General features: G+C 58.9%; 1 long non-coding RNA gene across 3 annotated transcripts in view; it reads left to right on the forward strand.

Moving 5' to 3' along the window:
• The window catches only part of LOC141165837 (uncharacterized), an 86,560-nt gene that overhangs the window by 27,609 nt on the left and 38,198 nt on the right, over window positions 1–20,753 (forward strand). The window contains exon 1 of one of the 3 annotated variants that reach the window (XR_012251215.1): window positions 10,777–10,800. The exons of the other annotated variants lie outside the window; for them this stretch is intronic. This is a non-coding gene — a long non-coding RNA (uncharacterized lncRNA). Of the gene's footprint in view, window positions 1–10,776; window positions 10,801–20,753 lie in introns of those variants that run through there. 3 annotated transcript variants of the gene reach the window in all.

Consider the following 20,753-nt stretch of genomic DNA (forward strand, 5'->3'; position numbering starts at 1 on the left):
GGGTGTATACTAGGAGGACACGGGTGAGAGCGGAGGGCAATGCGGGTGTATACTAGGAGGACACGGGTGAGAGCGGAGGGCAATGCGGGTGTATACTAGGAGGACTCGGGTGAGAGCGGAGGGCAATGCTGGTGTACAGTGCGGAGCAGACACGGGTGAGAGCGGAGGGTAATGAGGGTGTATACTAGGAGGACTCGGGTGAGAGCGGAGGGTAATGCGGGTGTATACTAGGAGGACTCGGGTGAGAGCGGAGGGCAATGCGGGTGTATACTAGGAGGACACGGGTGAGAGCGGAGGGCAATGCGGGTGTATACTAGGAGAACACGGGTGAGAGCGGAGGGCAATGCGGGTGTATACTAGGAGGACACGGGTGAGAGCGGAGGGCAATGCGGGTGTATACTAGGAGGACACGGGTGAGAGCGGAGGGTAATGCGCGTGTATACTAGGAGGACACGGGTGAGAGCGGAGGGTAATGCGGGTGTATACTAGGAGGAGACGGGTGAGAGCGGAGGGCAATGCGGGTGTATACTAGGAGGAGACGGGTGAGAGCGGAGGGCAATGCGGGTGTATACTAGGAGGACACGGGTGAGAGCGGAGGGCAATGCGGGTGTATACTAGGAGGACACGGGTGAGAACGGAGGGCAATGCGGGTGTATACTAGGAGGACACGGGTGAGAGCGGAGGGCAATGCTGGTGTACAGTGCGGAGCAGACACGGGTGAGAGCGGAGGGTAATGCGGGTTTATACTAGGAGGACACGGGTGAGAGCGGAGGGTAATGCGTGTGTATACTAGGAGGACACGGGTGAGAGCGGAGGGTAATGCGGGTGTATACTAGGAGGACATGGGTGAGAGCGGAGGGCAATGCGGGTGTATACTAGGAGGACACGGGTGAGCGGAGGGTAATGCGGGTGTATACTAGGAGGACACGGGTGAGAGCGGAGGGTAATGCGGGTGTATACTAGGAGGACACGGGTGAGAGCGGAGGGTAATGCGGGTGTACAGTGCGGAGCAGACACGGGTGAGAGCGGAGGGCAATGCGGGTGCATACTAGGAGGACTCGGGTGAGAGCGGAGGGTAATGCGGGTGTATACTAGGAGGACACGGGTGAGAGCGGAGGGTAATGCGGGTGTACAATGCGGAGCAGACACGGGTGAGAGCGGAGGGTAATGCGGGTGTATACTAGGAGGACACGGGTGAGAGCGGAGGGTAATGCGGGTGTATACTAGGAGGACACGGGTGAGAGCGGAGGGTAATGCGGGTGTATACTAGGAGGACACGGGTGAGAGCGGAGGGTAATGCGGGTGTACAGTGCGGAGCAGACACGGGTGAGAGCGGAGGGCAATGCGGGTGTATACTAGGAGGACACGGGTGAGAGCGGAGGGTAATGCGGGTGTATACTAGGAGGACACGGGTGAGAGAGGAGGGTAATGCGGGTGTATACTAGGAGGACACGGGTGAGAGAGGAGGGTAATGCGGGTGTATACTAGGAGGACACGGGTGAGAGCGGAGGGCAATGCGGGTGTATACTAGGAGGACACAGGTGAGAGCGGAGGGTAATGCGGGTGTATACTAGGAGGACACGGGTGAGAGCGGAGGGCAATGCGGGTGTATACTAGGAGGACACGGGTGAGAGCGGAGGGTAATGCGGGTGTATACTAGGAGGACACGGGTGAGAGAGGAGGGTAATGCGGGTGTATACTAGGAGGACACGGGTGAGAGAGGAGGGTAATGCGGGTGTATACTAGGAGAACACGGGTGAGCGGAGGGCAATGCGGGTGTATACTAGGAGGACACTGGTGAGAGCGGAGGGCAATGCGGGTGTATACTAGGAGGACACGGGTGAGAGCGGAGGGTAATGCGGGTATATACTAGGAGGACACGGGTGAGAGCGGAGGGTAATGCGGGTGTATACTAGGAGGACACGGGTGAGAGCGGAGGGTAATGCGGGTGTATACTAGGAGGACACGGGTGAGAGCGGAGGGCAATGCGGGTATATACTAGGAGGACACGGGTGAGAGCGGAGGGTAATGCGGGTGTATACTAGGAGGACACGGGTGAGAGCGGAGGGCAATGCGGGTGTACAGTGCGGAGCAGACACGGGTGAGAGCGGAGGGTAATGAGGGTGTATACTAGGAGGACTCGGGTGAGAGCGGAGGGTAATGCGGGTGTATACTAGGAGGACACAGGTGAGAGCGGAGGGCAATGCGGGTGTATACTAGGAGGACACGGGTGAGAGCGGAGGGCAATGCGGGTGTATACTAGGAGAACACAGGTGAGAGCGGAGGGCAATGCGGGTGTATACTAGGAGGACACGGGTGAGAGCGGAGGGCAATGCGGGTGTATACTAGGAGGACACGGGTGAGAGCGGAGGGTAATGCGGGTGTATACTAGGAGGACACGGGTGAGAGCAGAGGGTAATGCGGGTGTATACTAGGAGGAGACGGGTGAGAGCGGAGGGCAATGCGGGTGTATACTAGGAGAACACGGGTGAGAGCGGAGGGCAATGCGGGTGTATACTAGGAGGACACGGGTGAGAGCGGAGGGCAATGCGGGTGTATACTAGGAGGACACGGGTGAGAGCGGAGGGTAATGCGGGTGTATACTAGGAGGACACGGGTGAGAGCGGAGGGTAATGCGGGTGTATACTAGGAGGAGACGGGTGAGAGCGGAGGGCAATGCGGGTGTATACTAGGAGGAGACGGGTGAGAGCGGAGGGCAATGCGGGTGTATACTAGGAGGAGACGGGTGAGAGCGGAGGGCAATGCGGGTGTATACTAGGAGGAGACGGGTGAGAGCGGAGGGCAATGCGGGTGTATACTAGGAGGAGACGGGTGAGAGCGGAGGGCAATGCGGGTGTATACTAGGAGGACACGGGTGAGAGCGGAGGGCAATGCGGGTGTATACTAGGAGGACACGGGTGAGAGCGGAGGGCAATGCGGGTGTATACTAGGAGGACACGGGTGAGAGCGGAGGGCAATGCTGGTGTACAGTGCGGAGCAGACACGGGTGAGAGCGGAGGGTAATGCGGGTGTATACTAGGAGGACTCGGGTGAGAGCGGAGGGTAATGCGGGTGTATACTAGGAGGACACGGGTGAGAGCGGAGGGCAATGCGGGTGTACAGTGCGGAGCAGACACGGGTGAGAGCGGAGGGTAATGAGGGTGTATACTAGGAGGACTCGGGTGAGAGCGGAGGGTAATGCGGGTGTATACTAGGAGGACACAGGTGAGAGCGGAGGGCAATGCGGGTGTATACTAGGAGGACACGGGTGAGAGCGGAGGGCAATGCGGGTGTATACTAGGAGAACACAGGTGAGAGCGGAGGGCAATGCGGGTGTATACTAGGAGGACACGGGTGAGAGCGGAGGGCAATGCGGGTGTATACTAGGAGGACACGGGTGAGAGCGGAGGGTAATGCGGGTGTATACTAGGAGGACACGGGTGAGAGCGGAGGGTAATGCGGGTGTATACTAGGAGGAGACGGGTGAGAGCGGAGGGCAATGCGGGTGTATACTAGGAGGAGACGGGTGAGAGCGGAGGGCAATGCGGGTGTATACTAGGAGGACACGGGTGAGAGCGGAGGGCAATGCGGGTGTATACTAGGAGGACACGGGTGAGAGCGGAGGGCAATGCGGGTGTATACTAGGAGGACACGGGTGAGAGCGGAGGGCAATGCTGGTGTACAGTGCGGAGCAGACACGGGTGAGAGCGGAGGGTAATGCGGGTTTATACTAGGAGGACACGGGTGAGAGCGGAGGGTAATGCGTGTGTATACTAGGAGGACACGGGTGAGAGCGGAGGGTAATGAGGGTGTATACTAGGAGGACATGGGTGAGAGCGGAGGGCAATGCGGGTGTATACTAGGAGGACACGGGTGAGCGGAGGGTAATGCGGGTGTATACTAGGAGGACACGGGTGAGAGCGGAGGGTAATGCGGGTGTATACTAGGAGGACACGGGTGAGAGCGGAGGGTAATGCGGGTGTACAATGCGGAGCAGACACGGGTGAGAGCGGAGGGTAATGCGGGTGTATACTAGGAGGACACGGGTGAGAGCGGAGGGTAATGCGGGTGTATACTAGGAGGACTCGGGTGAGAGCGGAGGGTAATGCGGGTGTATACTAGGAGGACACGGGTGAGAGCGGAGGGCAATGCGGGTGTACAGTGCGGAGCAGACACGGGTGAGAGCGGAGGGTAATGAGGGTGTATACTAGGAGGACTCGGGTGAGAGCGGAGGGTAATGCGGGTGTATACTAGGAGGACACAGGTGAGAGCGGAGGGCAATGCGGGTGTATACTAGGAGGACACGGGTGAGAGCGGAGGGCAATGCGGGTGTATACTAGGAGAACACAGGTGAGAGCGGAGGGCAATGCGGGTGTATACTAGGAGGACACGGGTGAGAGCGGAGGGCAATGCGGGTGTATACTAGGAGGACACGGGTGAGAGCGGAGGGTAATGCGGGTGTATACTAGGAGGACACGGGTGAGAGCGGAGGGTAATGCGGGTGTATACTAGGAGGAGACGGGTGAGAGCGGAGGGCAATGCGGGTGTATACTAGGAGGAGACGGGTGAGAGCGGAGGGCAATGCGGGTGTATACTAGGAGGACACGGGTGAGAGCGGAGGGCAATGCGGGTGTATACTAGGAGGACACGGGTGAGAGCGGAGGGCAATGTGGGTGTATACTAGGAGGACACGGGTGAGAGCGGAGGGCAATGCTGGTGTACAGTGCGGAGCAGACACGGGTGAGAGCGGAGGGTAATGCGGGTTTATACTAGGAGGACACGGGTGAGAGCGGAGGGTAATGCGTGTGTATACTAGGAGGACACGGGTGAGAGCGGAGGGTAATGCGGGTGTATACTAGGAGGACATGGGTGAGAGCGGAGGGCAATGCGGGTGTATACTAGGAGGACACGGGTGAGCGGAGTGTAATGCGGGTGTATACTAGGAGGACACGGGTGAGAGCGGAGGGTAATGCGGGTGTATACTAGGAGGACACGGGTGAGAGCGGAGGGTAATGCGGGTGTACAATGCGGAGCAGACACGGGTGAGAGCGGAGGGTAATGCGGGTGTATACTAGGAGGACACGGGTGAGAGCGGAGGGTAATGCGGGTGTATACTAGGAGGACTCGGGTGAGAGCGGAGGGTAATGCGGGTGTATACTAGGAGGACACGGGTGAGAGCAGAGGGTAATGCGGGTGTACAGTGCGGAGCAGACACGGGTGAGAGCGGAGGGCAATGCGGGTGCATACTAGGAGGACTCGGGTGAGAGCGGAGGGCAATGCGGGTGTATACTAGGAGGACACGGGTGAGAGCGGAGGGTAATGCGGGTGTATACTAGGAGGACACGGGTGAGAGAGGAGGGTAATGCGGGTGTATACTAGGAGGACACGGGTGAGAGAGGAGGGTAATGCGGGTGTATACTAGGAGGACACGGGTGAGAGAGGAGGGTAATGCGGGTGTATACTAGGAGGACACGGGTGAGAGCGGAGGGCAATGCGGGTGTATACTAGGAGGACACGGGTGAGAGCGGAGGGTAATGCGGGTGTATACTAGGAGGACACGGGTGAGAGCGGAGGGCAATGCGGGTGTATACTAGGAGGACACGGGTGAGAGCGGAGGGTAATGCGGGTGTATACTAGGAGGACACGGGTGAGAGAGGAGGGTAATGCGGGTGTATACTAGGAGGACACGGGTGAGAGAGGAGGGTAATGCGGGTGTATACTAGGAGAACACGGGTGAGCGGAGGGCAATGCGGGTGTATACTAGGAGGACACTGGTGAGAGCGGAGGGCAATGCGGGTGTATACTAGGAGGACACGGGTGAGAGCGGAGGGTAATGCGGGTATATACTAGGAGGACACGGGTGAGAGCGGAGGGTAATGCGGGTGTATACTAGGAGGACACGGGTGAGAGCGGAGGGTAATGCGGGTGTATACTAGGAGGACACGGGTGAGAGCGGAGGGCAATGCGGGTATATACTAGGAGGACACGGGTGAGAGCGGAGGGTAATGCGGGTGTATACTAAGAGGACACGGGTGAGAGCGGAGGGCAATGCGGGTGTACAGTGCGGAGCAGACACGGGTGAGAGCGGAGGGTAATGAGGGTGTATACTAGGAGGACTCGGGTGAGAGCGGAGGGTAATGAGGGTGTATACTAGGAGGACTCGGGTGAGAGCGGAGGGTAATGCGGGTGTATACTAGGAGGACACAGGTGAGAGCGGAGGGCAATGCGGGTGTATACTAGGAGGACACGGGTGAGAGCGGAGGGCAATGCGGGTGTATACTAGGAGAACACGGGTGAGAGCGGAGGGCAATGCGGGTGTATACTAGGAGGACACGGGTGAGAGCGGAGGGCAATGCGGGTGTATACTAGGAGGACACGGGTGAGAGCGGAGGGTAATGCGGGTGTATACTAGGAGGACACGGGTGAGAGCGGAGGGTAATGCGGGTGTATACTAGGAGGAGACGGGTGAGAGCGGAGGGCAATGCTGGTGTATACTAGGAGGAGACGGGTGAGAGCGGAGGGCAATGCGGGTGTATACTAGGAGGACACGGGTGAGAGCGGAGGGCAATGCGGTGTATACTAGGAGGACACGGGTGAGAGCGGAGGGCAATGCGGGTGTATACTAGGAGGACACGGGTGAGAGCGGAGGGCAATGCTGGTGTACAGTGCGGAGCAGACACGGGTGAGAGCGGAGGGTAATGCGGGTTTATACTAGGAGGACACGGGTGAGAGCGGAGGGTAATGCGGGTGTATACTAGGAGGACACGGGTGAGAGCGGAGGGTAATGCGGGTGTATACTAGGAGGACATGGGTGAGAGCGGAGGGCAATGCGGGTGTATACTAGGAGGACACGGGTGAGCGGAGGGTAATGCGGGTGTATACTAGGAGGACACTGGTGAGAGCGGAGGGTAATGCGGGTGTATACTAGGAGGACACGGGTGAGAGCGGAGGGTAATGCGGGTGTACAGTGCGGAGCAGACACGGGTGAGAGCGGAGGGCAATGCGGGTGCATACTAGGAGGACTCGGGTGAGAGCGGAGGGTAATGCGGGTGTATACTAGGAGGACACGGGTGAGAGCGGAGGGTAATGCGGGTGTACAATGCGGAGCAGACACGGGTGAGAGCGGAGGGTAATGCGGGTGTATACTAGGAGGACACGGGTGAGAGCGGAGGGTAATGCGGGTGTATACTAGGAGGACTCGGGTGAGAGCGGAGGGTAATGCGGGTGTATACTAGGAGGACACGGGTGAGAGCGGAGGGTAATGCGGGTGTACAGTGCGGAGCAGACACGGGTGAGAGCGGAGGGCAATGCGGGTGCATACTAGGAGGACTCGGGTGAGAGCGGAGGGCAATGCGGGTGTATACTAGGAGGACACGGGTGAGAGCGGAGGGTAATGCGGGTGTATACTAGGAGGACACGGGTGAGAGAGGAGGGTAATGCGGGTGTATACTAGGAGGACACGGGTGAGAGAGGAGGGTAATGCGGGTGTATACTAGGAGGACACGGGTGAGAGCGGAGGGCAATGCGGGTGTATACTAGGAGGACACAGGTGAGAGCGGAGGGTAATGCGGGTGTATACTAGGAGGACACGGGTGAGAGCGGAGGGCAATGCGGGTGTATACTAGGAGGACACGGGTGAGAGCGGAGGGTAATGCGGGTGTATACTAGGAGGACACGGGTGAGAGAGGAGGGTAATGCGGGTGTATACTAGGAGGACACGGGTGAGAGAGGAGGGTAATGCGGGTGTATACTAGGAGAACACGGGTGAGCGGAGGGCAATGCGGGTGTATACTAGGAGGACACTGGTGAGAGCGGAGGGCAATGCGGGTGTATACTAGGAGGACACGGGTGAGAGCGGAGGGTAATGCGGGTATATACTAGGAGGACACGGGTGAGAGCGGAGGGTAATGCGGGTGTATACTAGGAGGACACGGGTGAGAGCGGAGGGCAATGCGGGTATATACTAGGAGGACACGGGTGAGAGCGGAGGGTAATGCGGGTGTATACTAGGAGGACACGGGTGAGCGGAGGGCAATGCGGGTGTACAGTGCGGAGCAGACACGGGTGAGAACGGAGGGCAATGCGGGTGTATACTAGGAGGACACGGGTGAGAGCGGACGGCAATGCGGGTGTATGCTAGGAGGACACGGGTGAGAGCGGAGGGTAATGCGGGGGTATACTAGGAGGACACAGGTGAGAGCGGAGGGTAATGCGGGTGTATACTAGGAGGACACGGGTGAGCGGAGGGCAATGCGGGTGTACAGTGCGGAGCAGACACGGGTGAGAGTGGAGGGCAATGCGGGTGTATACTAGGAGGGCAATGCGGGTGTATACTAGGAGGACACGGGTGAGAGCGGAGGGTAATGCGGGTGTATACTAGGAGGACACAGGTGAGAGCGGAGGGTAATGCGGGTGTATACTAGGAGGACTCGGGTGAGAGCGGAGGGCAATGCGGGTGTATACTAGGAGGACTCGGGTGAGCGGAGGGCAATGCGGGTGTATACTAGGAGGACACAGGTGAGAGCGGAGGGTAATGCGGGTGTATACTAGGAGGACACGGGTGAGAGCGGAGGATAATGCGGGTGTATACTAGGAGGACACGGGTGAGAGCGGAGGGCAATGCGGGTGTATACTAGGAGGACTCGGGTGAGCGGAGGGCAATGCGGGTGTATACTAGGAGGACACAGGTGAGAGCGGAGGGTAATGCGGGTGTATACTAGGAGGACACGGGTGAGAGCGGAGGGTAATGCGGGTGTATACTAGGAGGACACGGGTGAGAGCGGAGGGCAATGCGGGTGTATACTAGGAGGACACGGGTGAGAGCGGAGGGTAATGCGGGTGCATACTAGGAGGACACGGGTGAGAGAGGAGGGTAATGCGGGTGTATACTAGGAGGACACTGGTGAGAGCGGAGGGCAATGCGGGTGTATACTAGGAGGACACGGGTGAGCGGAGGGTAATGCGGGTGTATACTAGGAGGACACTGGTGAGAGCGGAGGGTAATGCGGGTGTATACTAGGAGGACACGGGTGAGAGCGGAGGGTAATGCGGGTGTACAGTGCGGAGCAGACACGGGTGAGAGCGGAGGGCAATGCGGGTGCATACTAGGAGGACTCGGGTGAGAGCGGAGGGTAATGCGGGTGTATACTAGGAGGACACGGGTGAGAGCGGAGGGTAATGCGGGTGTACAATGCGGAGCAGACACGGGTGAGAGCGGAGGGTAATGCGGGTGTATACTAGGAGGACACGGGTGAGAGCGGAGGGTAATGCGGGTGTATACTAGGAGGACTCGGGTGAGAGCGGAGGGTAATGCGGGTGTATACTAGGAGGACACGGGTGAGAGCGGAGGGTAATGCGGGTGTACAGTGCGGAGCAGACACGGGTGAGAGCGGAGGGCAATGCGGGTGCATACTAGGAGGACTCGGGTGAGAGCGGAGGGCAATGCGGGTGTATACTAGGAGGACACGGGTGAGAGCGGAGGGTAATGCGGGTGTATACTAGGAGGACACGGGTGAGAGAGGAGGGTAATGCGGGTGTATACTAGGAGGACACGGGTGAGAGAGGAGGGTAATGCGGGTGTATACTAGGAGGACACGGGTGAGAGAGGAGGGTAATGCGGGTGTATACTAGGAGGACACGGGTGAGAGCGGAGGGCAATGCGGGTGTATACTAGGAGGACACGGGTGAGAGCGGAGGGTAATGCGGGTGTATACTAGGAGGACACGGGTGAGAGAGGAGGGTAATGCGGGTGTATACTAGGAGGACACGGGTGAGAGAGGAGGGTAATGCGGGTGTATACTAGGAGAACACGGGTGAGCGGAGGGCAATGCGGGTGTATACTAGGAGGACACTGGTGAGAGCGGAGGGCAATGCGGGTGTATACTAGGAGGACACGGGTGAGAGCGGAGGGTAATGCGGGTATATACTAGGAGGACACGGGTGAGAGCGGAGGGTAATGCGGGTGTATACTAGGAGGACACGGGTGAGAGCGGAGGGTAATGCGGGTGTATACTAGGAGGACACGGGTGAGAGCGGAGGGTAATGCGGGGGTATACTAGGAGGACTCGGGTGAGAGCGGAGGGTAATGCGGGTGTATACTAGGAGGACACGGGTGAGAGCGGAGGGTAATGCGGGTGTACAGTGCGGAGCAGACACGGGTGAGAGCGGAGGGCAATGCGGGTGCATACTAGGAGGACTCGGGTGAGAGCGGAGGGCAATGCGGGTGTATACTAGGAGGACACGGGTGAGAGCGGAGGGTAATGCGGGTGTATACTAGGAGGACACGGGTGAGAGAGGAGGGTAATGCGGGTGTATACTAGGAGGACACGGGTGAGAGAGGAGGGTAATGCGGGTGTATACTAGGAGGACACGGGTGAGAGAGGAGGGTAATGCGGGTGTATACTAGGAGGACACGGGTGAGAGCGGAGGGCAATGCGGGTGTATACTAGGAGGACACAGGTGAGAGCGGAGGGTAATGCGGGTGTATACTAGGAGGACACGGGTGAGAGCGGAGGGCAATGCGGGTGTATACTAGGAGGACACGGGTGAGAGCGGAGGGTAATGCGGGTGTATACTAGGAGGACACGGGTGAGAGAGGAGGGTAATGCGGGTGTATACTAGGAGGACACGGGTGAGAGAGGAGGGTAATGCGGGTGTATACTAGGAGAACACGGGTGAGCGGAGGGCAATGCGGGTGTATACTAGGAGGACACTGGTGAGAGCGGAGGGCAATGCGGGTGTATACTAGGAGGACACGGGTGAGAGCGGAGGGTAATGCGGGTATATACTAGGAGGACACGGGTGAGAGCGGAGGGTAATGCGGGTGTATACTAGGAGGACACGGGTGAGAGCGGAGGGTAATGCGGGTGTATGCTAGGAGGACACGGGTGAGAGCGGAGGGTAATGCGGGGGTATACTAGGAGGACACAGGTGAGAGCGGAGGGTAATGCGGGTGTATACTAGGAGGACACGGGTGAGCGGAGGGCAATGCGGGTGTACAGTGCGGAGCAGACACGGGTGAGAGTGGAGGGCAATGCGGGTGTATACTAGGAGGGCAATGCGGGTGTATACTAGGAGGACACGGGTGAGAGCGGAGGGTAATGCGGGTGTATACTAGGAGGACACAGGTGAGAGCGGAGGGTAATGCGGGTGTATACTAGGAGGACTCGGTTGAGAGCGGAGGGCAATGCGGGTGTATACTAGGAGGACTCGGGTGAGCGGAGGGCAATGCGGGTGTATACTAGGAGGACACAGGTGAGAGCGGAGGGTAATGCGGGTGTATACTAGGAGGACACGGGTGAGAGCGGAGGATAATGCGGGTGTATACTAGGAGGACACGGGTGAGAGCGGAGGGCAATGCGGGTGTATACTAGGAGGACTCGGGTGAGCGGAGGGCAATGCGGGTGTATACTAGGAGGACACAGGTGAGAGCGGAGGGTAATGCGGGTGTATACTAGGAGGACACGGGTGAGAGCGGAGGGTAATGCGGGTGTATACTAGGAGGACACGGGTGAGAGCGGAGGGCAATGCGGGTGTATACTAGGAGGACACGGGTGAGAGCGGAGGGTAATGCGGGTGCATACTAGGAGGACACGGGTGAGAGAGGAGGGTAATGCGGGTGTATACTAGGAGGACACTGGTGAGAGCGGAGGGTAATGCGGGTGTATACTAGGAGGACACGGGTGAGAGCGGAGGGTAATGCGGGTGTATACTAGGAGGACACGGGTGAGAGAGGAGGGTAATGCGGGTGTATACTAGGAGGACACGGGTGAGAGAGGAGGGTAATGCGGGTGTATACTAGGAGAACACGGGTGAGCGGAGGGCAATGCGGGTGTATACTAGGAGGACACTGGTGAGAGCGGAGGGCAATGCGGGTGTATACTAGGAGGACACGGGTGAGAGCGGAGGGTAATGCGGGTGTATACTAGGAGGACTCTGGTGAGAGCGGAGGGTAATGCGGGTGTATACTAGGAGGACACGGGTGAGAGCGGAGGGCAATGCGGGTGTACAGTGCGGAGCAGACACGGGTGAGAGCGGAGGGTAATGAGGGTGTATACTAGGAGGACTCGGGTGAGAGCGGAGGGTAATGCGGGTGTATACTAGGAGGACACAGGTGAGAGCGGAGGGCAATGCGGGTGTATACTAGGAGGACACGGGTGAGAGCGGAGGGCAATGCGGGTGTATACTAGGAGAACACGGGTGAGAGCGGAGGGCAATGCGGGTGTATACTAGGAGGACACGGGTGAGAGCGGAGGGCAATGCGGGTGTATACTAGGAGGACACGGGTGAGAGCGGAGGGTAATGCGGGTGTATACTAGGAGGACACGGGTGAGAGCGGAGGGTAATGCGGGTGTATACTAGGAGGAGACGGGTGAGAGCGGAGGGCAATGCGGGTGTATACTAGGAGGAGACGGGTGAGAGCGGAGGGCAATGCGGGTGTATACTAGGAGGACACGGGTGAGAGCGGAGGGCAATGCGGGTGTATACTAGGAGGACACGGGTGAGAGCGGAGGGCAATGCGGGTGTATACTAGGAGGACACGGGTGAGAGCGGAGGGCAATGCTGGTGTACAGTGCGGAGCAGACACGGGTGAGAGCGGAGGGTAATGCGGGTGTATACTAGGAGGACACGGGTGAGAGCGGAGGGTAATGCGGGTGTATACTAGGAGGACATGGGTGAGAGCGGAGGGCAATGCGGGTGTATACTAGGAGGACACGGGTGAGCGGAGGGTAATGCGGGTGTATACTAGGAGGACACGGGTGAGAGCGGAGGGTAATGCGGGTGTATACTAGGAGGACACGGGTGAGAGCGGAGGGTAATGCGGGTGTACAGTGCGGAGCAGACACGGGTGAGAGCGGAGGGCAATGCGGGTGCATACTAGGAGGACTCGGGTGAGAGCGGAGGGTAATGCGGGTGTATACTAGGAGGACACGGGTGAGAGCGGAGGGTAATGCGGGTGTACAATGCGGAGCAGACACGGGTGAGAGCGGAGGGTAATGCGGGTGTATACTAGGAGGACACGGGTGAGAGCGGAGGGTAATGCGGGTGTATACTAGGAGGACTCGGGTGAGAGCGGAGGGTAATGCGGGTGTATACTAGGAGGACACGGGTGAGAGCGGAGGGTAATGCGGGTGTACAGTGCGGAGCAGACACGGGTGAGAGCGGAGGGCAATGCGGGTGCATACTAGGAGGACTCGGGTGAGAGCGGAGGGCAATGCGGGTGTATACTAGGAGGACACGGGTGAGAGCGGGGGGTAATGCGGGTGTATACTAGGAGGACACGGGTGAGAGAGGAGGGTAATGCGGGTGTATACTAGGAGGACACGGGTGAGAGAGGAGGGTAATGCGGGTGTATACTAGGAGGACACGGGTGAGAGCGGAGGGCAATGCGGGTGTATACTAGGAGGACACAGGTGAGAGCGGAGGGTAATGCGGGTGTATACTAGGAGGACACGGGTGAGAGCGGAGGGCAATGCGGGTGTATACTAGGAGGACACGGGTGAGAGCGGAGGGTAATGCGGGTGTATACTAGGAGGACACGGGTGAGAGAGGAGGGTAATGCGGGTGTATACTAGGAGGACACGGGTGAGAGAGGAGGGTAATGCGGGTGTATACTAGGAGAACACGGGTGAGCGGAGGGCAATGCGGGTGTATACTAGGAGGACACTGGTGAGAGCGGAGGGCAATGCGGGTGTATACTAGGAGGACACGGGTGAGAGCGGAGGGTAATGCGGGTGTATACTAGGAGGACTCGGGTGAGAGCGGAGGGTAATGCGGGTGTATACTAGGAGGACACGGGTGAGAGCGGAGGGCAATGCGGGTGTACAGTGCGGAGCAGACACGGGTGAGAGCGGAGGGTAATGAGGGTGTATACTAGGAGGACTCGGGTGAGAGCGGAGGGTAATGCGGGTGTATACTAGGAGGACACAGGTGAGAGCGGAGGGCAATGCGGGTGTATACTAGGAGGACACGGGTGAGAGCGGAGGGCAATGCGGGTGTATACTAGGAGAACACGGGTGAGAGCGGAGGGCAATGCGGGTGTATACTAGGAGGACACGGGTGAGAGCGGAGGGCAATGCGGGTGTATACTAGGAGGACACGGGTGAGAGCGGAGGGTAATGCGGGTGTATACTAGGAGGAGACGGGTGAGAGCGGAGGGCAATGCGGGTGTATACTAGGAGGAGACGGGTGAGAGCGGAGGGCAATGCGGGTGTATACTAGGAGGAGACGGGTGAGAGCGGAGGGCAATGCGGGTGTATACTAGGAGGACACGGGTGAGAGCGGAGGGCAATGCGGGTGTATACTAGGAGGACACGGGTGAGAGCGGAGGGCAATGCGGGTGTATACTAGGAGGACACGGGTGAGAGCGGAGGGCAATGCGGGTGTACAGTGCGGAGCAGACACGGGTGAGAGCGGAGGGTAATGCGGGTGTATACTAGGAGGACACGGGTGAGAGCGGAGGGTAATGCGGGTGTATACTAGGAGGACATGGGTGAGAGCGGAGGGCAATGCGGGTGTATACTAGGAGGACACGGGTGAGCGGAGGGTAATGCGGGTGTATACTAGGAGGACACGGGTGAGAGCGGAGGGTAATGCGGGTGTATACTAGGAGGACACGGGTGAGAGCGGAGGGTAATGCGGGTGTACAGTGCGGAGCAGACACGGGTGAGAGCGGAGGGCAATGCGGGTGCATACTAGGAGGACTCGGGTGAGAGCGGAGGGTAATGCGGGTGTATACTAGGAGGACACGGGTGAGAGCGGAGGGTAATGCGGGTGTACAATGCGGAGCAGACACGGGTGAGAGCGGAGGGTAATGCGGGTGTATACTAGGAGGACACGGGTGAGAGCGGAGGGTAATGCGGGTGTATACTAGGAGGACTCGGGTGAGAGCGGAGGGTAATGCGGGTGTATACTAGGAGGACACGGGTGAGAGCGGAGGGTAATGCGGGTGTACAGTGCGGAGCAGACACGGGTGAGAGCGGAGGGCAATGCGGGTGCATACTAGGAGGACTCGGGTGAGAGCGGAGGGCAATGCGGGTGTATACTAGGAGGACACGGGTGAGAGCGGAGGGTAATGCGGGTGTATACTAGGAGGACACGGGTGAGAGAGGAGGGTAATGCGGGTGTATACTAGGAGGACACGGGTGAGAGAGGAGGGTAATGCGGGTGTATACTAGGAGGACACGGGTGAGAGCGGAGGGCAATGCGGGTGTATACTAGGAGGACACAGGTGAGAGCGGAGGGTAATGCGGGTGTATACTAGGAGGACACGGGTGAGAGCGGAGGGCAATGCGGGTGTATACTAGGAGGACACGGGTGAGAGCGGAGGGTAATGCGGGTGTATACTAGGAGGACACGGGTGAGAGAGGAGGGTAATGCGGGTGTATACTAGGAGGACACGGGTGAGAGAGGAGGGTAATGCGGGTGTATACTAGGAGAACACGGGTGAGCGGAGGGCAATGCGGGTGTATACTAGGAGGACACTGGTGAGAGCGGAGGGCAATGCGGGTGTATACTAGGAGGACACGGGTGAGAGCGGAGGGTAATGCGGGTGTATACTAGGAGGACTCGGGTGAGAGCGGAGGGTAATGCGGGTGTATACTAGGAGGACACGGGTGAGAGCGGAGGGCAATGCGGGTGTACAGTGCGGAGCAGACACGGGTGAGAGCGGAGGGTAATGAGGGTGTATACTAGGAGGACTCGGGTGAGAGCGGAGGGTAATGCGGGTGTATACTAGGAGGACACAGGTGAGAGCGGAGGGCAATGCGGGTGTATACTAGGAGGACACGGGTGAGAGCGGAGGGCAATGCGGGTGTATACTAGGAGAACACGGGTGAGAGCGGAGGGCAATGCGGGTGTATACTAGGAGGACACGGGTGAGAGCGGAGGGCAATGCGGGTGTATACTAGGAGGACACGGGTGAGAGCGGAGGGTAATGCGGGTGTATACTAGGAGGAGACGGGTGAGAGCGGAGGGCAATGCGGGTGTATACTAGGAGGAGACGGGTGAGAGCGGAGGGCAATGCGGGTGTATACTAGGAGGAGACGGGTGAGAGCGGAGGGCAATGCGGGTGTATACTAGGAGGACACGGGTGAGAGCGGAGGGCAATGCGGGTGTATACTAGGAGGACACGGGTGAGAGCGGAGGGCAATGCGGGTGTATACTAGGAGGACACGGGTGAGAGCGGAGGGCAATGCTGGTGTACAGTGCGGAGCAGACACGGGTGAGAGCGGAGGGTAATGCGGGTTTATACTAGGAGGACACGGGTGAGAGCGGAGGGTAATGCGGGTGTATACTAGGAGGACACTGGTGAGAGCGGAGGGTAATGCGGGTGTATACTAGGAGGACATGGGTGAGAGCGGAGGGCAATGCGGGTGTATACTAGGAGGACACGGGTGAGCGGAGGGTAATGCGGGTGTATACTAGGAGGACACGGGTGAGAGCGGAGGTTAATGCGGGTGTATACTAGGAGGACACGGGTGAGAGCGGAGGGTAATGCTTGTGTATACTAGGAGGACACGGGTGAGAGCGGAGGGTAATGCGGGTGTATACTAGGAGGACTCGGGTGAGAGCGGAGGGTAATGCTTGTGTATACTAGGAGGACACGGGTGAGAGCGGAGGGTAATGCGGGTGTATACTAGGAGGACTCAGGTGACAGCGGAGGGTAATGCGGGTGTATACTAGGAGGACACGGGTGAGAGCGGAGGGCAATGCGGGTGTATACTAGGAGGACATGGGTGAGAGCGGAGGGCAATGTGGGTGTACAATGCGGAGCAGACGCAGGTGAGAGAGGAGGGCAATGCGGGTGTATACTAGGAGGACACGGGTGTAGACTAGGAGGGCAATGCGGGTGTATACTAGGAGGACACGGGTGAGAGCGGAGGGCAATGCGGGTGTATACTAGGAGGACATGGGTGAGAGCGGAGGGCAATGCGGGTGTATACTAGGAGGACTCGGGTGAGCGGAGGGCAATGCGGGTGTATACTAGGAGGACACAGGTGAGAGCGGAGGGTAATGCGGGTGTATACTAGGAGGACACGGGTGAGAGCGGAGGGTAATGCGGGTGTATACTAGGAGGACACGGGTGAGAGCGGAGGGCAATGCGGGTGTATACTAGGAGGACACGGGTGAGAGCGGAGGGTAATGCGGGTGCATACTAGGAGGACACGGGTGAGAGAGGAGGGTAATGCGGGTGTATACTAGGAGGACACTGGTGAGAGCGGAGGGTAATGCGGGTGTATACTAGGAGGACACGGGTGAGAGCGGAGGGTAATGCGGGTGTATACTAGGAGGACACGGGTGAGAGAGGAGGGTAATGCGGGTGTATACTAGGAGGACACGGGTGAGAGAGGAGGGTAATGCGGGTGTATACTAGGAGAACACGGGTGAGCGGAGGGCAATGCGGGTGTATACTAGGAGGACACTGGTGAGAGCGGAGGGCAATGCGGGTGTATACTAGGAGGACACGGGTGAGAGCGGAGGGTAATGCGGGTGTATACTAGGAGGACTCTGGTGAGAGCGGAGGGTAATGCGGGTGTATACTAGGAGGACACGGGTGAGAGCGGAGGGCAATGCGGGTGTACAGTGCGGAGCAGACACGGGTGAGAGCGGAGGGTAATGAGGGTGTATACTAGGAGGACTCGGGTGAGAGCGGAGGGTAATGCGGGTGTATACTAGGAGGACACAGGTGAGAGCGGAGGGCAATGCGGGTGTATACTAGGAGGACACGGGTGAGAGCGGAGGGCAATGCGGGTGTATACTAGGAGAACACGGGTGAGAGCGGAGGGCAATGCGGGTGTATACTAGGAGGACACGGGTGAGAGCGGAGGGCAATGCGGGTGTATACTAGGAGGACACGGGTGAGAGCGGAGGGTAATGCGGGTGTATACTAGGAGGACACGGGTGAGAGCGGAGGGTAATGCGGGTGTATACTAGGAGGAGACGGGTGAGAGCGGAGGGCAATGCGGGTGTATACTAGGAGGAGACGGGTGAGAGCGGAGGGCAATGCGGGTGTATACTAGGAGGACACGGGTGAGAGCGGAGGGCAATGCGGGTGTATACTAGGAGGACACGGGTGAGAGCGGAGGGCAATGCGGGTGTATACTAGGAGGACACGGGTGAGAGCGGAGGGCAATGCTGGTGTACAGTGCGGAGCAGACACGGGTGAGAGCGGAGGGTAATGCGGGTGTATACTAGGAGGACACGGGTGAGAGCGGAGGGTAATGCGGGTGTATACTAGGAGGACATGGGTGAGAGCGGAGGGCAATGCGGGTGTATACTAGGAGGACACGGGTGAGCGGAGGGTAATGCGGGTGTATACTAGGAGGACACGGGTGAGAGCGGAGGGTAATGCGGGTGTATACTAGGAGGACACGGGTGAGAGCGGAGGGTAATGCGGGTGTACAGTGCGGAGCAGACACGGGTGAGAGCGGAGGGCAATGCGGGTGCATACTAGGAGGACTCGGGTGAGAGCGGAGGGTAATGCGGGTGTATACTAGGAGGACACGGGTGAGAGCGGAGGGTAATGCGGGTGTACAATGCGGAGCAGACACGGGTGAGAGCGGAGGGTAATGCGGGTGTATACTAGGAGGACACGGGTGAGAGCGGAGGGTAATGCGGGTGTATACTAGGAGGACTCGGGTGAGAGCGGAGGGTAATGCGGGTGTATACTAGGAGGACACGGGTGAGAGCGGAGGGTAATGCGGGTGTACAGTGCGGAGCAGACACGGGTGAGAGCGGAGGGCAATGCGGGTGCATACTAGGAGGACTCGGGTGAGAGCGGAGGGCAATGCGGGTGTATACTAGGAGGACACGGGTGAGAGCGGAGGGTAATGCGGGTGTATACTAGGAGGACACGGGTGAGAGAGGAGGGTAATGCGGGTGTATACTAGGAGGACACGGGTGAGAGAGGAGGGTAATGCGGGTGTATACTAGGAGGACACGGGTGAGAGCGGAGGGCAATGCGGGTGTATACTAGGAGGACACAGGTGAGAGCGGAGGGTAATGCGGGTGTATACTAGGAGGACACGGGTGAGAGCGGAGGGCAATGCGGGTGTATACTAGGAGGACACGGGTGAGAGCGGAGGGTAATGCGGGTGTATACTAGGAGGACACGGGTGAGAGAGGAGGGTAATGCGGGTGTATACTAGGAGGACACGGGTGAGAGAGGAGGGTAATGCGGGTGTATACTAGGAGAACACGGGTGAGCGGAGGGCAATGCGGGTGTATACTAGGAGGACACTGGTGAGAGCGGAGGGCAATGCGGGTGTATACTAGGAGGACACGGGTGAGAGCGGAGGGTAATGCGGGTGTATACTAGGAGGACTCGGGTGAGAGCGGAGGGTAATGCGGGTGTATACTAGGAGGACACGGGTGAGAGCGGAGGGCAATGCGGGTGTACAGTGCGGAGCAGACACGGGTGAGAGCGGAGGGTAATGAGGGTGTATACTAGGAGGACTCGGGTGAGAGCGGAGGGTAATGCGGGTGTATACTAGGAGGACACAGGTGAGAGCGGAGGGCAATGCGGGTGTATACTAGGAGGACACGGGTGAGAGCGGAGGGCAATGCGGGTGTATACTAGGAGAACACGGGTGAGAGCGGAGGGCAATGCGGGTGTATACTAGGAGGACACGGGTGAGAGCGGAGGGCAATGCGGGTGTATACTAGGAGGACACGGGTGAGAGCGGAGGGTAATGCGGGTGTATACTAGGAGGAGACGGGTGAGAGCGGAGGGCAATGCGGGTGTATACTAGGAGGAGACGGGTGAGAGCGGAGGGCAATGCGGGTGTATACTAGGAGGAGACGGGTGAGAGCGGAGGGCAATGCGGGTGTATACTAGGAGGACACGGGTGAGAGCGGAGGGCAATGCGGGTGTATACTAGGAGGACACGGGTGAGAGCGGAGGGCAATGCGGGTGTATACTAGGAGGACACGGGTGAGAGCGGAGGGCAATGCGGGTGTACAGTGCGGAGCAGACACGGGTGAGAGCGGAGGGTAATGCGGGTGTATACTAGGAGGACACGGGTGAGAGCGGAGGGTAATGCGGGTGTATACTAGGAGGACATGGGTGAGAGCGGAGGGCAATGCGGGTGTATACTAGGAGGACACGGGTGAGCGGAGGGTAATGCGGGTGTATACTAGGAGGACACGGGTGAGAGCGGAGGGTAATGCGGGTGTATACTAGGAGGACACGGGTGAGAGCGGAGGGTAATGCGGGTGTACAGTGCGGAGCAGACACGGGTGAGAGCGGAGGGCAATGCGGGTGCATACTAGGAGGACTCGGGTGAGAGCGGAGGGTAATGCGGGTGTATACTAGGAGGACACGGGTGAGAGCGGAGGGTAATGCGGGTGTACAATGCGGAGCAGACACGGGTGAGAGCGGAGGGTAATGCGGGTGTATACTAGGAGGACACGGGTGAGAGCGGAGGGTAATGCGGGTGTATACTAGGAGGACTCGGGTGAGAGCGGAGGGTAATGCGGGTGTATACTAGGAGGACACGGGTGAGAGCGGAGGGTAATGCGGGTGTACAGTGCGGAGCAGACACGGGTGAGAGCGGAGGGCAATGCGGGTGCATACTAGGAGGACTCGGGTGAGAGCGGAGGGCAATGCGGGTGTATACTAGGAGGACACGGGTGAGAGCGGAGGGTAATGCGGGTGTATACTAGGAGGACACGGGTGAGAGAGGAGGGTAATGCGGGTGTATACTAGGAGGACACGGGTGAGAGAGGAGGGTAATGCGGGTGTATACTAGGAG

The sequence above is a fragment of the Phyllobates terribilis genome, unplaced genomic scaffold (genome assembly GCF_046119375.1).
Source record: "Phyllobates terribilis strain yellow unplaced genomic scaffold, ASM4611937v1 Scaffold_11__3_contigs__length_659146591, whole genome shotgun sequence".
NCBI classification, from domain to species: domain Eukaryota; kingdom Metazoa; phylum Chordata; class Amphibia; order Anura; family Dendrobatidae; genus Phyllobates; species Phyllobates terribilis.